Source organism: Pimephales promelas, chromosome 4, assembly GCF_988280905.1.
Source record: "Pimephales promelas chromosome 4, fPimPro1.hap1.1, whole genome shotgun sequence".
In the NCBI taxonomy this organism is placed as follows: domain Eukaryota; kingdom Metazoa; phylum Chordata; class Actinopteri; order Cypriniformes; family Leuciscidae; genus Pimephales; species Pimephales promelas.
Genome location: NC_142772.1, coordinates 35,738,279 through 35,755,844, shown reverse-complemented (window position 1 = coordinate 35,755,844; position 17,566 = coordinate 35,738,279). Strand labels below are relative to the sequence as shown.

Sequence of the window (17,566 nt, the reverse complement as noted above, 5' to 3'; positions counted from 1 at the left end):
GATGTATGGGGTAACCAGACTAATGACTGCTAGATAAAAAACGTGACCATATCTTTCCACTGAGCAAGCCTTTCCAGTTCATTCGGGACATAGGCAGGCTTACACAAGGACTATGGGATTGACACTGGATCGGAGCAAGAGGTGAACGTGTCAAAAATGCTGCATTTTATGCAAATGAGACGAAAAATGGCTAGTTCATAAATTCATACAAGGTCAAGGTAAATGTTTGCCAAATTTGTTGCTGTCTACGATTGAGTTTCCGGTGAATTTAGTGCTTAAATCACATTGTTACATATTGGCAAATTTAAATGTTTTAAAACATATCTATACTTTGAAAACTCGTAAGTCAAAAGTCTGTAACCTGACTGTAATCCAACGCATTCTCACCCCAAGGCGTCACCTTTGACCATGCTTCAATATTTGACGTTTTAGGCGCCCTTTAGCGTCACTTACATGACGCGATCCTACGGCGTCATCTAACTAATGCTAAAGGAAAGCGTCAGTTAGAGGACACGGTTAGGTTTAGGTGTGGGGTGGGGGTAGGGTACACGCGATCCTAGGGCGTCATCTAACTGACGCTAAAGGGCGCCTAAAGCGTCAGATATTGAAGCATGTCCAAATGCTTCCCAAGGCGTCAGTTAAGCTTGGGGGTGAGAATGGGCTGTGTAATCATGTGCATGCAGGGCTCCAGACTGCGACCAAATGGTCGAATTTTGCGACCAAAATTTGAGCGTGTGCGACCTGTGCGACCAGTAAAATTCTCTTTTTTAATTTTTTTAAGAGTGTTGCATATGACATTACCTAACTGCAACCTAATGGTTTGACTTGGTTTGCCTCACAATGTTGTTTTATTCCATTGGCATTTACTCATTAGAAATGCTCTTCCAAATGATTTTCACAAAGACTGACACTAGGCTCAACACCACACACATTTTGTGGCTGTCAATGTCTTGCCAGTCTTCTGTGTCTCAGGAGAACTAAGATTGAAATATTGAGCATTTGAGAGAGCAGTTATATCGGACTATAAATCCATCAAATCTATTCAAAGGAGGAGAAGGTCACACATTCAGGGTTCTATCCCCTCAGTACATCAGCCCACAGCAAACTCATTGAATAGAAACCTATTAGCATATGCATACTGTATTACTGCCGAGACTGTAGAGGGATGGGGGCCAAATAATGCATGAGGTGCTGCTGTCTCCATGATAAAACACATCACTGAATTATAAAGCAGCAAATTTAAGCAGTCCAATGTATTTAGAATGAGATATGAGACACAGGTATTAGGCAGGTGAAACCGTACCGCCGAGACAAGCTCTCATCTAAAGCTATTCCAAAAATCAGCACTGCATAGATGCATTAATTTACATGGTTATAATCAGTCTACAGACTGCATACACAAAACCCCATGAATTTACATCGCTTCAACTCTTTGTAAAGGATCATCTACTAAACACTGTTTCTAAATGAAATTCCCACACTCTGATGCCATTAAAACTCTCAGGGAGAAAAATATGTCGAGTAATTAAAAGGCAAGGCGGCCTCCTTTAATGAAAAGTGCCGGGTGGACCATCAACCTTTACATGTGACTTGAGATAATTGAGGTTGATGCAATAATTTTTTTAATGGACTTTACAAAATAGCTGTGGTGGGCTGAAATTACATGGTACAGACGCACTTCATCAATCTCGAGTCTTAGAACAAATACAAATGACCCATAACGCAAGAAGGAAATCACTTTAGAACTTAAGGATTTCTGAAGCAACTACAGGCAAAATAAATCAAAAAAATACACTGATATCTTTACTGAAAGCATCAGTATATCCAAATGCATTTACTTACTGAATCGACAAACCCTAACATATTAAAACTGAAAATTAGTTGTTAAATTTGTTGTTAAACTAGCATCTTGCCTATTTATGTAGTATCTACTACATAAATCGATTAGTCTTTCTGTTTCCACAGTACATGAGTCTAAGGTAAAACAGATAACGGAACAGGAGCAAATAAAAGGGAGAGGAAGATGGAGCATGTGAAAGAGAGGGTAAATGAGAGAGATTTCACTAACAGGTTCATGTTTCCCCCCCTGTCATAAAGGCTAATTTACAGAATGTCCACAGACTCCCCTTCACTTTGAAGCATGAAATTCAGGGCCATCCATGCTATAAATTGCAGGGCTCTAATGAGAGCAAAAACAGGCTCCCCAGACACCAGCCATCAGAGAACAGTCATTTCACAGGGCACTCTAATACCAAGACTGAGCAGAGGCCATGCTAGTACCCTACCCCCCGGAAATATATAGATAAAATAATTAGAAAAACCCAGTGCAAACCTCCTTTTAACAAAATGTTAACTTCACTAGCTTCACTGGCGTCTTACAAAGCCAATTTTGAAGTAAAATCTAGATTTGACTGTGATGTTGATACAGTACCATGGTGGCAAATGTAAGATTTTTTTAAGTTTTCTGATATACACTGGTCTACAGCCAAAATGCTTCTGAAATAAATGTAGTCAAACTTTGCTAATTCTGGTCACTGAGAATGAAAATGATGCTTAAAATTGTTGCTTGGCTCTAGTTTTTTTCAACTGGGTCAGTATATACGACCTTTGACTTGGTAATGGCGCTGTTGTAAATAGAAGCCATGTTGTAATTAGACACTTAGAGTGCTTAAACAGATACACAAGGGAGAGTTTGAAAGCAGGCATCTATCAGTGGATCTCTAATATATCCGCTGATACACAGATCCATTGATAGACACCTGCTTTCAAGCGCTTCAGTGAAGATCGTAAAAAAAGTCTATTTGCTATGTTTTTGAAGTTTTCAATATAGATCAGTGAAGCACACACAAATATTCTCACATTGCGCACACAAGCTCTCTTTCGCATCTTCTAGTGCTTGAACGTTTAAATTTATAGCAACGTGTGCTCGGACACTATCAACACCTCGGGAGATGGTGGCGTAAATGACTGTTCATATTATATAATAAAGCACTCCTACTGAGCAAAGTTTACAAAGAGTGACTTTTTGTACACATTTTTTTTTTTATCATCGCTGTCATAACAATTGCAAAGCCAGAATGTGTATCCATCAACAGAAACATACATTAGCCGAGCTCTGTAAGTCTGTCTATTTTACGTGTTATTATCAACCAACAATATTATAGATGCGTCTTCAGATTTAAGATTAACTGTATCAGTGCAACTGCGTGCTAAACGGTATGGTTCGATTTTTTTAAAAAGAACAGTTACACGCCAAGTATATACATATATCCATGAATACAGTAATAATGGCTCTTCCTACTACTGGAGCATTTCAAACTTGCCAAAGCAGTTCAAGTACAATTTTAAGTAACAGTCAAGAAAATAGCAAATTATGAAAATGTTCACCTTGTGTTATGGATTGACAGTTTTTAAGGTCAGCAGAAAAAAAAAGAAGAAAAAAAACATTGTTTACTGAAAAACAGATGCTAGAGAAGATACCTGCCTCTCCAGTGAGATACGAATGAGTGCAGGCATCAGTCTCTACCGATCTGAGTGAAGAATCCTAAATATGCCACAAAAACGTGGAGGATCAAAGAACACTAAGAGAGAAAGTACAAGAGAAACGCTTTTTAATCTCCCGGCTTCCCCTCTCTTCACCATCTGCTGGAGCCGGAGCGTGAGCGCACACCACAAATGCCAGAGGCATCCATGTAAACTCAGCTTAGAAGCGAGAGAAGAAGAAGTGTGGATGGTGCAGAGGAAGTAGAGGAAGAGGACAGCCATTTGCATCCTAGAGAAGTGGCTACTGATATTGCTGTTGAAGACTATACCTAAATAAATCAATTCCAAACATTAAAACTAGGTACAATATAACTTCGATTCAATGTCAAAAATGAACTTTCTATGTTAAAATAATTTAAAACAATAACTTAAAATCTTTATTTATTTTTCTGTTCTTTCTTCTGTGGAACTAGGGGTGGGAATCTGAGGGATTCAGAGGGCTGTGATTTGATGCTAAAGCGATTATTAATGATCTGAATCTTTTGTGTGTGTGTGACTATAAATACTTTGACTTAAAAGTACAAAGAAATGACCCAACAAGAATTAACATACAATATGTTTTATTAACATTGCAAAGAACCAACAGAAAAATAAATGTTTGTCTGAACTAGCGGTAAATTAATAATATAACAACGACCGGTACAGCCGAGTTCTACAAAGTTTACAAATAGTGTGGCTCTTGTCCAGCTCCTTTCCCCCTTCAACTTCATACAAGCCAAAGTATTTCCACACGTCAGCTTTTAACGAGGGTGTTTGGATTTTACGCTCAGCCATCACGTCTCTGTGATGTGTACGCCATCGATTTTTCCCCCCACCCCTATGTGGAACACACAAAAGAAGTTATTTATAGCAGATGTCCAAGCTGCATTTTAGCGTACAATGAATGGTGACCACAAATGTCAAACAATATTGAATATATAACTTAAATTTCAGTCTGTTTCTATGTAAGCTACTGTAGTGTATGGCGTCAGAAGACTTAAATGCACATGTTGCATAAATAATGTGGATTCTTTTTTTATGTTTTTATATGGAGGGGCTGGAGCTTGACAGCCTCTGGTCAACATCAACTTTCACTGTACTCAAGAGAGCACCTCGGACCACCTGCTAAACTTCCAGATAAGAAAGATACACAGGATTAGTGCATCAAGAAGTTGATACAGGATTTTTGTTCTTGGATGATCATTCCCTTTAACATGACATCTTGACAGACGCTTGGTTTCTCTTTTGACATATCACTGGTCAAAAGTCAAAGCTGGATTGGTCCAGTTTCACCATGAATTTTGCTTTAAGTGAGGACAAGTAAAAGAAATAACTTGACACTCAAAATCTGATGCATCCCACATACTGTAGTTAGGGCAAGTAGGAAGTAGTGAAGCCAACAATCCTGAGATGTGCACATGAAAGCATTACACATACTGTATCAGTAACAAGCTATTTCATGTCATCCTAATCATCTCAAGACTGAGGAATCAAGTGTCACAGATCTAAAACAAGCTGACTGACAGATACTCCTTCGTTTTGCTTTGACATCTCTAGTTTCTAGCTAGCACCATTTTGACAAGGGCAAGAATCAACCAAGGAGTTTCTTCACCCGCACTCCATCTCCCTTTTTCTCCCCCACACCCTTAAATATGTTCATTCCTCAAACCAAAAACTCAGTTGTTCTTCCTCTTCATCTTGCCATGTTGTCACAACCACAACGGAACGAGGTAATTGGGGTCGCATCACTTGTCGCAGAGTTTAATTATTTTCTGATCCACTTCCTGAATATTAAAAAGCAACATCTGGACCTGAGGCTGGGGAGTCGAGTGTTAAAGACTGCTGGGAGAATTGTTTGTAGTGGAAGCTGCGAGGGATTTGCAGCATATGGGAGCGGATTATTAGCGCAGCAGTGGAAGACTGTTGAATTAATGCCACCCTACAAGGTCAAACAAGAGTGTATTCATATGAAAATCATGCCAGCCAGTTTTTATTCAACTCTTTTCTTACCCTCCGAGGCTTTCAAAGGTCAGCGATAGAGATTTAAGTAAAGATAATTGAGAAAATATAGAGGTAAGAGAAGAATGACGCATGAGTTAAGGAAATTCCGAATCTTTCTTCAAAGCGTTTATTTGAAATTATTTGAGAATCTTGGAAAAACTCGAGGCCTGAAACTGGCTCAAATCCATTTGAGTTTAGAACTGTTGTGTCATCTGTGAGCTTTTAAAATGAGATTGAACTGCGTTACAATAGAAGGGACATTCAAAAACCATTTGGGAGGACATGACAAACAGCTTTATCACAGAAAATACATTAGGCTTGAAGTTTAAAATTCATAATTCACTGCAAAATAGACGCATACATCCGAGTTTATTCCATAATTTTTCATTCCAAGCTATTTACCTCTATTCCTCTATACCTCTATTACCTACAGTATATTCGCCACAGATATGAAGCGCAGTCTCCGTAATAGCTGAAGAGAAACAGCCTGAACGCTCAAAATCGCTTCAAGCCTTCACAAGACTTCCAATCAACAGAAGACTGTGAGGTGAAGGTGAACACAAGGGGGTCAGACCTTGGTCATTTCCATAGATCTTCTGCATCACAGACGCACTACAAAAGTGGGAGGAAACGGCATTAGTTTGATCAGAGCTTCACTACAATACATCTGGCTTCCAGTATGCCACACATCATGGCCTGCATGGGCCACCAGTAACATTATTCACCAATATGTCACGGGTTATGCTCATAAAAGCCTCAGGCTTGCTGACTTCCTCCAGGGGCGCATGGAAAGGGATGCGTGTAATGCTTCCCACTGCCGCAGACAGCCTTGGAGAGTTCAGTTACAGTCCCATCCTATCTGACCGCTCCTCTGAGCTTTCGATGCATATTTGTTCAAAGAGCTGCGCTCTTGCCCTGTTTATGCAGCATGGTTTATTCAAACGATGACACACGTCTCCGATGGGGTGACGGGACAGAATATAGGACAGGAAAAAACATAGCTGCAGTCTACGAATTAATGCCATGAAAAAAAGGGCACAATATGTCTCACATTACTTTATTGCCTATTTTACATATTGTGTATTTTTATATTTATTTTTTTATTCACATATTTATTTTTTATTGTCTGTTTATTGTTGCTGTCATTCTGTCTATGGATTTGAAGCTTCTGTCACCAAAAAAAATTGTGTAAGCATACTTATAAATAAATCTCATTCTGATTCTGATATAGAAAACATCTGGTGACGATAATCTTGAGATGATATCAAAAGATTACAAGAAATATATCTATATAGATTACCACAGACTTGTAATAATTCTCTTCCAATAATATTGTCCAAATGATCCTAAGGAAAGCTGTGGCAGATTTTACCAGCCTGTCTGAGCTAATATGTGGGGGGGTGATGGCGCAGTGGATAAGACACATGCCTTTGGTGTGAGAGACCCAGGTTTGAATCCACTGTGCAACATGACATCATGACGTTTGCGTAAACATACACACCACTTTCGAGTCAAGTGGCGTGTTATCTCTACGCATTTTGAGCTATCCGCGTGTATGCATGTCAATGTCTACGCCATTAACGCCTGCGTCATTCCGCGTGTCTGTACACGCCGTCAAATGTACGAGCGAAACGAAGCAAAATGTACATCTACATCTGGGGAGCTATCTTTTTTTTTCCTAGGATGGTGAGTAAACAGTCATAAATGCCATTAACCCCAGTGACGGTTAAGTTTAGGGACGGGGTTGAGGTAAGTCATATATTTATATATACGGTAATAACGTTAAGTCAACGGCGTTCATAAACACGCTGAAAAGCGATTATGCATCATGATAGCACGCCAAAAATGGAAATACGAATAGGCGTGTCATACACACGCTACTTCATGAGATCAGTCTGCACTGTGAGACACCAATGTGTCCCTGAGCAAGACACTTAACCCCTAGTTACTCCAGAGGTGTGCGACCTCTGAAACATATATCAATTGTAAGACGCTTTGGATAAAAGGGTTAGCTAAATGAATAAATGTAATATATATAAAAAGATATCCTCATAATGGCAGATAAAATAAACATTTTTATCAAAATAAGATGACTGATGGAATATTCCATTACATACATGCACAGTGTAAGACAAATTATTCCCATTTAAATTTCGCAATATGAGAAGAAAGTTTTCCAGGCATATTTTCAGATATGTTAGAAAAGCAAACACTGCAGTTACACACTGGGGTGTCATGCTGAGCAACTTCTGTAGTCAGCTGACTCTGTGGTTATGGCAACATTAGCACGATATAAATTATACTCTTTTTTTTATCATAAACCTTATTATAAATCAGTCTTTCATTGTGATTGGACCTGATTTGTTTTCCCCTGCTCCAACTGATTCACTGTTCTGTTCATAGTTCCTCCATGTCGCCCTCCCCTCCCTTCTCTTCTCTAACCAGCTTTGTAAGTTTAAGTTAGAAAGCTTCTGATTGGGAAGCTTTCCCAAACAATCCTTCACCCGTACTGGGAGTAAACTGAGCTATGTTGCCCTAAAACTTGTGAATTGGCTACTGGCCTTTGGAACACATAGAACAGAAAAGTGAAGATATTATCATGGCCGTAAAACAATATTTCTCTCAATAATGCCAGGAGAATGAGTTCACACTAGGGCTGACTTTTACATAATGCAAAAACTGGATTCACAAGTTGTGCTACAGTCAATGGTGCTGCATTTATGTTATTAACAAATAAAACATTTCTTAAAGGAGCAGTTTAGCCAAAAATCTGTCATTATTTACTCACCTTTACTCCATCCTAAGAGCTCAAATGACGTTTTCAAATATTTGTTTTCCATTGACCAAAAAATATAACACAAGTTTGGAACAATATAAAGAAGACTAAATAATGAGAGACTTTTCAAATAAGATTCACATTCACTTTGATATTGCAAGTATTAATTTTGTTCCTATACTGACAAGACAACAAACTATGTCCTAGATGTGTCCAGTATATGTACTCCTGTGCACAAAAAAAGGCTGATGGCATACTATATTATGATTCATGGTCTGAATCTGTACACATGCGCATATATAGCGGTCCTCCATTCTAATTTAGCATGCCTCAGTAAAAGCCACAATGCATTTCATCAGAGTTGAAGTAACAGACTTTTAGTTGGTTAGGCAGTAAATAAGGGAAACAGTATGCAAATGAACCAGAGAGGATTTGGCTAAAATATCTGCCATTGGGAACATGGTCAGCTTGACAGAAACATAAAAAGTCTTGCAACCCCAGAAAGCAAGAGTCATTTCCTGTGGCAGCATGACAGATGAGCTCTCTAACCTGTTCTCTGAGTCTCTGTCTTTCTATGTGCACATCTGCCTTTTATTGAAGGGTGATACCACTTTCACAACCAACTTTCTTTTCAATCTGATAAAGCCCCATCAAGGCAAATATCAAACTACCAATTGTTCTGTATTAAAATAATATAAACATTATGATTTACAAGGATAAAATTAATAATTATGTCCACCAAACTTAAAAGAAAAACATTGACATATAAAAAGAAAACAGTTATTTAAAATTGTAATGATATTTCACAATATTACTGTTTTTACTGTATTTCTGATTAAAAAAAATATTTTGAACAGTAGTGTATGTTGGGATTATGATTCAGTGTTTTATCTGATATATTTTTGTGTTAATTTAATCCTTGTTCAGCCAAGCAAAAATTCACTTCACCATTTAGCTAGGTAGTCAGATAATGTTTCTTTTCTCTGTAATGACCTCTGCTGTGACAGCTTTTGCTTTCCAGAATTTATGTTTGTGTTCAGATGAGTGAAAGGACAAATAGTTGCTCAGTCATTTGCTAATAAACTTTATTTTAACTTTAAATATTATACTGATTAACTGTCATGCAGCATGCTACATGAGAATGAATTCCTTAATAATTAAAAAAAGAATAAACACTTTGCATCAATATTTTCATCTGAGAAACCTCTAAATGAAACATCACTATATTAAGTACCAATATTTCAAGATTGCCTCTGTCCCAGTGCTGCCAGGTTTACACCGTCAGCACACACTGTCCTGCAGTGGGAAATTCACAATCACAGATGTGACACCTCTATATCCAGTCGTCCACTAGTATTCATGTCCAGCTGGTCCAGCGTTCTTCACTTCCCCCTCTCCTCAGCACACACTGGACCAGGCTTCAGAGTTTGCCAAGGAAACCGGTACATGCATAAAGACACAGTGATAAGAAAGCTGGCAGTTCATCCTGCCACATCCAGCCTCTGACAGAGGCTTCCTTTCATTTCCTGCCCAGTCTTAAGCATTAGCAGAAAAGCATTTATCTGACAGCTTCTTTATGAGACCATTCAGGCAAACCTGCATGTAGCTCAGCAATCCTGTCTCCTGCTAAAAGACATCAATGGCCATCAAGATCTCTTCATGTCCCTGAAATACAGTCGGAAGCCACAGATCCAACAGGGGAGTGATACGGTAAACATCCCTTTCATTAAAAATTACTTTCTGCAAATATTGATTTCAAGTGAGGCAATTTTCATACCTTCATTAGATGCATTTTTAAGAAAAGAGAGGCTGTAGTAAGATGTTATAGTTAAAACAACGTTTTGTTTGTGCACTATGCAGGGGGGGGGGGGGGGTGACTGGACACATTAGTGTCCAGTCTCCCCCCCACACATCACCAAACCATTCAGGCTCGGAGTCAGCCTGGTGAGTACCAACGTATATGCAGACATTATAAACTATAGGAAAGTTTCTGACTGCTAAAATGAACTCCTCATTCTTCTTCCCTTGGTCGGACTCGACACTTCAGTGTCGAGTCCGACCAATGTCTTCAGCTGTCTGAGTTATGGATCAAGTGCGCTTCACTGACTATTGGTTCTGCAAATAACCAATTGGTTGTTGCTCCCCAAAGTCACTCTTCATTTGCATAAAGTTGAACATACAGTATCTCAACTTTGTCGTGTCGCTGGACTTGCCCCATCCAGTCGCCAACAGTCACTGTCGCTCGTATCAACGGAAGTCGCCAGCTCTCAATTGAAATGAATGGTATCGTGCTGCTTTGTCCCTGGTAGTGTGAACGCAGCTTCACTGTCCCGATCGGGCCAGTGATAAATGGTCATGATCATGAAAGTTTATTATTTGTTTATTATTTTTAAGCCTTGCCAATGTAAGCATTCAAGAGTGTAGATCTGAAAATCATGCTTTTCCCCCTTATTGTTGAATCACGGAAGCTACACCAAATATTTTGCCAGGAGATGACTTATTTATTATGTTAAACGTATCAGACACACAAGAGAAACAAGCATAAAAGAATAAGGCTACATAAGATGTGGTCTTCATTCCAGATTTCTCGGTTCTCCATTTCTCTATCCCCTCACCCCATCATGCCAGCTGTAATGGTAATGCCTCTAAGTTCTCTGGGGTGGTACAGTAAGGATTGAGCTTACACAAGTGAGAGACTTAGGCTAGTTACAACTTCCTTGTAAGGTAGCAAAACAAGATGCTTATTGTTCTGTTTAAAAAAGGAACGTATACCTCATGTATGCACATGGTACAATCCACTTTCCATATTAAGAAAGCATCCCTCGGCTCGGTATATACATTTGTGGTACATATGCATCAGTTAAAAAACATTCCTTTACTTGTAATTGAAGTTTTGTGCGCGCACAGAAGCTCCACACAGAAAGCATGTATATAAAAAAATGATTCTCTTTCACGTATTGCGCTTGAACTGACAAATTAACACAAATGCAACTCAAAATCCCGCCTTGGCATGTACAGTATGCTAGTGACCATTGTCGGTTATGGCTTACATAAACAGTAAAGAAAACAATGCATGTGTATCAGTATATTAGATCCAGGCATTAATTTTTAAGCAGCCTAATATTCCTGCTGCTGTCTGTTTTTAATGTTAATCAAACTACAAAATACAAAGAAATCACTCACCGCTCTTCACTGAAAAATGTTATTTAAAAAGGATTAATCTTTATTTAATTTATACAGTGAAGATTATATGCAGTGTTACTTTACAATTGATTACTTGATTCAATGTCTGTACCAGAAAGCTTATGTTAGACCTACCAGAAAAACCTAAAAACCACTGATTATTTCATTTGTATGTATCTTTGTTCTATTTAGGGATGCAGGAAAATTTCAGCCACAGAAACTGGTGCATCCCTGGTTATACTGTTTTTATTTATTTGTGCTATTGCTTGTAGTTTGATCATTTGTAGACTGTTTCCTTGTCTTGAATAATCTTCGAAATGTATATTAGTTAGTAGAAGTCTATTCAGTGTTTAAAGGGACACTTTACCCATTTGCAATAAGCTTATTTTCAGTCAAATTTTTGCACAAAGCATCAAGATGGTTATCAGTTTTATCATGTAGACCTAAACCAAACTATAAACTAGTAAATGATCATTCCAAAAGTCTCCTATCCTGAAATGTCAGCACTTTATCAAATACGCCACTCTGCAGGTGCCCTCTCTGGTATAGCCATCAGGTGAACTAGCATCAGCTATTTAGTTCCTGTCCTGAGGCACACAGTGCAGTGTTTAACCTCCCTGGATGTTCCAGTGATTACAATTAAGCAGCTCTTATCAAGCCTGGGTTAATCCACACACACCATGACATCCACCGCAGGACAAGTCCCACCAGCCTGCTTGGACGGTGTCACTGGAACAGGGTCAAGTATGACAGGAAGCGTCTCCTCAGCCAAATAGGATGTGGAGCGAGTGACGGGAGAAAGGGTTGGGAAATGAGAAGGGCATTGGGAAATGACTGGAAATTTCCACCAGATCACATTTTCATAAATCAAGCCCTTGTCCCAGCACAGTGCAGAGCAGAAGGGATTGGGAAAAGAGGATTAGTTGGGTGCAGCCCAAACACAGGAGTTAAAATGTTATCCAATATCATTCATACAAGAACGTGAGGACAGATGGATGGTGACTTTTCCGTGCAAGAGCAGAACTGTGAAGTCTAAAATGACAATGCTATTAAAAAAAACAGGATTCTTTTGAATAGAAAATAAGTTACCTGTAATATCAAATGATTGAATGATGCATTTTAAAGAATCTCTCTGTATTATCTTCACACACAGCAAGACACCACTGAGTCAATAAATTACATAATCAGATTATTGTCAAATACGTCCACCATCATATCTAGTTCAAGAGAGGTAAAGGCATTTTGCGCTATCGAGGGAAGGTCCATGGTGAAAAACAACAATCTGAAGCATGTACTGTAACCACCTGATCTGTATCAAATGAAAGTGGCTTCCCATCACTCAACAGTTAACGAGGAACATTTTATTTGGTTCAAAATTAAAAATTTGAACTTCTTAAATTCCACTGTGCCACAGATTAAAGATAAAGTGTGTAATTTTTTAATATTTTCTCCTGTACCAGCTTAATATTCTGAAAGTCTAGTAAGTACCTATACCATTTATGTCCTGCCCAGTCCCAACATTATTTGTGAGTAATTATTTGCTTGACCAACTGAAAATAGTATTATCATGGGGGTTAACATTTGTAGGAATCTTGTTAAACAAATAAAAAAAAATTAAATTAATGAGAGATAATTAACTTTTTTTAAATGTACAAAGTTGAACTGACAGCATTCAAAGCTGAAAACATAGGCTTATTTTCAGATGTATTGTGAATGTAATGCTGATCATATAAAATCTTAAAACAGCCTACTTAACTATTTCATGAGCAATGAAAACTCATTTTGAAGGCATAGACGCAAAATGTATGCCTGCACCATTCCTCAAACCTGCAGTAGGCCTGACATTTGTTATATCTTCTCAATCCAACAAACAGTCCCTCAGTCACACAAACAAAAGAAATGTGTGCTCTAGTCTACATAGTAATTTCCCGCTCCCTGAAAATGTGTAGTGTACAAATTCTTTTACATGATTTATCAGTTGATAAACATAGAATAATGTTATTTAGGACAAAAAAAAAAAACATTTATCCTCTGCTCTGAAATGCCACCAAAAAGGCTTTTTATCAGAAAGGATTATTCAGAGCAGGTGCCACAAACTGTGCCAAGGAGTCAGTATCGCCCAGTCGTGGATTTTTGCAGCATACCAAATGGCCTGGGAGAGACGGGGCAAGCAGAGCTATCAAGCAGGTGTGTGACCATAAAGAGTCATTCACCCTCACAGGGAAACCTCTCACTGTCCCTTCTTTATTATCCAATGGCTGTTTCGCTCAAAGATGGTCAAACAACCCGACAAAACTATTTACTGTTATCATACCAGATCACGATGTATAACAAGTAAGGGTGTCACAATTTCGATTTAAAATCGAAATCAATCGAAATTAATCTAAATTGAAATCGATCAAAATTAATTCACAATCGTCGATGCTACCATGCCTAGCATCAAAAAAGCCACAGTTTGCAGACACCCCAAGCCTTAAAATCGAAAAAGTAATCAAATCGAGGATTTGGAGAATCGTGACACTACTAAACACATCGGGCCCTATTTTAACGATCTGAAACGCAAGTGGCAAAGCGTAAGTAACTTTGTGGGCGGGTCCCGGCGCTGTTGTTATTTTTCCGGCGGGATAAATGCCTCTTGCGCCTGGCGCAAATCTAAAAGGGGTTGGTCTGAAGTAGCTTCATTATTCATAGGTGTGGTTTGGGCGTAACGTGAAATAAACCAATCAGAGTGCCATCCAACATACCCTTATGTTGTATGACGGATTGTTATTATAACGGCGGGTTTACCAGGAGCATTCACAGCCGATGAGACCGACGTTCTTGTCAGGGGAGTGAAAGATAGAGAAGTGACGTTGTGTGGGGATGGGAGAAACCCTCACACATCAGCGTCGGTTAAACATTATACACGTATGTTTCTTGCCACTATTGGGCAAACAGGTCTGATCCTTTGGTACTACAATTAGCCTTTAAAAAACGGGTGATTAGGTTTATTTCATCTTCATGTAAACCACAATGATTTCCCTCATGTGTTAATATTTTTGCATGCTTAAAATAGCATTATGAACAACGCGCAACGCGCCACTGACTTTAGACCAGGTTTTTTCTGGTCTAAAATTGTTTTCTGTAAGTGTAAAATAGCACCAGGGAATGTTTGCGCTGAAACACGCCTCCTTTTTGCGCCGATCCGCCCAGGGAGCGCAAGTTCATTTCCTAGTTTACCGACGTGCGTCTGTGGAGGGAAAAATCCTGCTTTGCGCACGTGCAAAATAGGAATGAGACATGCGTTTGTGTATAAAGTCATTTGCACCGGGTGCAAGATAGGGCCCTTGATGTTCTAAACGGCCAGATCAGTTTAGAGTCTGCAAAATGCCTCCATCGCTTATGTTCTCTCATGCATCTCGTGATTTCAGCACCACTGTGGTGGTAAGATGTCATGACAAACATGAGCAGTTTTCCTCAGCATTGCGCTAACTCTTACATCACTACTAGCAACCAATGCAGACACGCCAGGTATTGGATAATCTACACTATCTGAACAAGCGAATCAAAATCACATCATGTTAAATGACAGTAAGGACTATCAAAAAGATCGGATTTGAAAACCAAAAGATGTGTGTGCACTGTGAACAAAGCCTTAGTGTTAGAGTTTACATGCAGAACCAGCCCTTAAATGAGATTCAGTCAAAGAAAAGCATACATAATGAAGACACTTCATTAACATGAAATGACTCTGAGTTCCAGGCAGGAGGCACTGAGGAATTTACATTACATAGTTATTGTTAGGCTAAGACAATCATGGAAAATGAGATGGTGAGAGAAAAAGATAAGCTTGTCCATCAAAGTAGCTCAAACTCTAAAACTTCATCATGATTTCCATATTCTATAAGTGAGATGAAAAGTTGACAAAAAAACAATCCTTCTCACAACCCCCCAGGCTAAATAAAAAATATATAGATATAGAAGTCTCTGCAACATATCAAACAGAGGACATCAAATTAATATTAGTTAAAAACTAAAATTATTGATTAAAAACTAACATTATTAGTTATATACCCCAAATATATTATAACACCCACGTATAATAAATTCAAGTGTTAAAATTGTAGCATCACAACAATTTTCAACTGGAGCCTCAACTCTCTCACTTTGTTTATTTCCAAACTTTCTTTCCAAATGTCCTTCTGGTGGCCTAAAATGACTGATAGTTAAAATTCCCTACCCACTTCCTGACGAATACCCTGTGAAGTCCACTTCGCAGGAAGCTAGTACCAACCAAAGGGAATGTACCTTGAGGTTCCTCCTATCTTCTCTGTAGGAGAGCCCTTTTTGCAGACTCAAGCTCAGCTCTGTCAGCTCTCATCCATCTGACTGAAGCAACATCACAATGCGATGAACTGCAAAAAGCTGAAGAGCAATCAAAAGATTAGCATATGCTCCCCATTGGCCTGCTTTGCGACACTGTTTTGTTGCTTTGAAGCTAGCGCTATAAACACAAAGTCTATCCACCTGATGCAAGAAGCAGCTGAACAAATGTGACAGCATCCATCCTTGAATTACATTAAAACAACGTTTTCAAAAACATAACTTTTAAATTGTAAAATGGAACAAAGGGTAGCTGTTTGCATAGATTTGAAATTCTCCTGACAAGCAAAGCTGTTCAGTGCACCATGCATGACAACACTGCCTAATTTAACAAGCTCCATCTCAACTGGAGTAAAAGAGTTTTTAAAAGAACAGGAAAACTTAAATAGATCACAGAATTGGGTTAACCCTATAATTGATAATGCCAGTTATTTGTATCACTTCATAAGACACTGCAAATGCACATCACATCTCACTCCAGCTATTTTTTTCAAGCTGCATTTAACCTGACAGCCAATCAAAATTCACCGGACTTTAAAGCGCGAACAATTGTGTTTACAAATAATACGGACGCGTTTATAATAAACAAAATGTTTGTCCTTTGGTGTGGACGCTTATACTTAACATTATAGTTACCGTATTGTTCTTGTTGTGAACAACATGCCTTAACACTGGGTTTTGAAAAAAGACTTTGCTTTTGAATCCTTTGAGCATCGAAATGCAATGTCAAACTGAGGTAACACTTTCTACGTTACATGGTGAAAGTATACAGAGTGAAATTTCGGTAACATTGAGATGTTAAACACCAGCCACCGAACAATAAACTTAGCATCGCTTACCTCGTTAAAAATGTATACGTTTTGTACTGTAGAAGAAACTTCCAAACGCTGTTTATTCCAAACAAGCGTTTTCCAAAACAGGTCGCGCGCATGTCAGTCAGCTGTGTTCGTCCAATCAATGTTACGGACCTCATGAATATGCAAATAAGCACTTTATTTTACTGTTTACAAATTCAATATAGTCTATTACAGTATGAAACTTAATTTCCCACCATGATAAATTTACTAATGCAGGTTAAAGTTTGGGCAGTGAGTAGGCTTACATAGACACATGGTAAAAAAAAATCCTTAAATGTAAGAAGAAAAAAGTAATCATGTCGACCTGTCGGATGTCGGATTCACTCAGGGCAGAAGATGCGAAATATTCTATCATAACGAGCCATTTCAATCAGACAGAGCCATTTCAATCAGACAGGGCGATAATCACTAAGAAAACACTTGCCCAGACAAGCCTTTATAATTTATGCTATTTTGATAATGATTTGGCTTTTTCTAATACATTACCATAAAAAGCCGTTCTACTACTTGATGCATATATAGAACAAGAACAACTCTTCTATTAGAATGGTATCTTTGCTACACCTGAAATCGCGCCATATGCACTGACACCAGGAATCCCCTTTCTGACAGCCAAAAGCCTGAAATGTAATTCTGTAGGCTGCTACAGTAACCAAGCCAGAAACACTTTATTCATATTTGTTCGCATAATTCCAAAAAATCCCTTTAATTTGATGCTCTGGGTGTTAGAACACTGATAAACGCTTCCTCATGCATCATAATCATAATCAAAATAAAAAAAAACGAGCACGATCAAATTAATGGGCTGCATCCACGAGCGCGCGTGTTACTATATCGAGCATGACGCGCTGCCTCAAAACAACGA

General features: G+C 38.6%; 1 protein-coding gene across 23 annotated transcripts in view; it reads right to left on the bottom strand.

Annotated features, from left to right (window-relative positions):
* arvcfb (ARVCF delta catenin family member b) overlaps positions 1 to 17,566 on the bottom strand; it is a 188,993-nt gene that overhangs the window by 170,860 nt on the left and 567 nt on the right. For 3 of the 23 annotated variants that reach the window (XM_039658982.2, XM_089130383.1, XM_039658996.2), the window contains exon 2: positions 15,770 to 15,886. The exons of 17 other annotated variants lie outside the window; for them this stretch is intronic. The gene's annotated coding sequence lies outside the window, so the exon portion shown is untranslated. Of the gene's footprint in view, positions 1 to 15,701; positions 15,718 to 15,769; positions 15,887 to 16,683; positions 16,775 to 17,566 lie in introns of those variants that run through there. 3 more of the 23 variants (XM_089130374.1, XM_089130385.1, XM_089130375.1) reach the window with 3 other exon arrangements.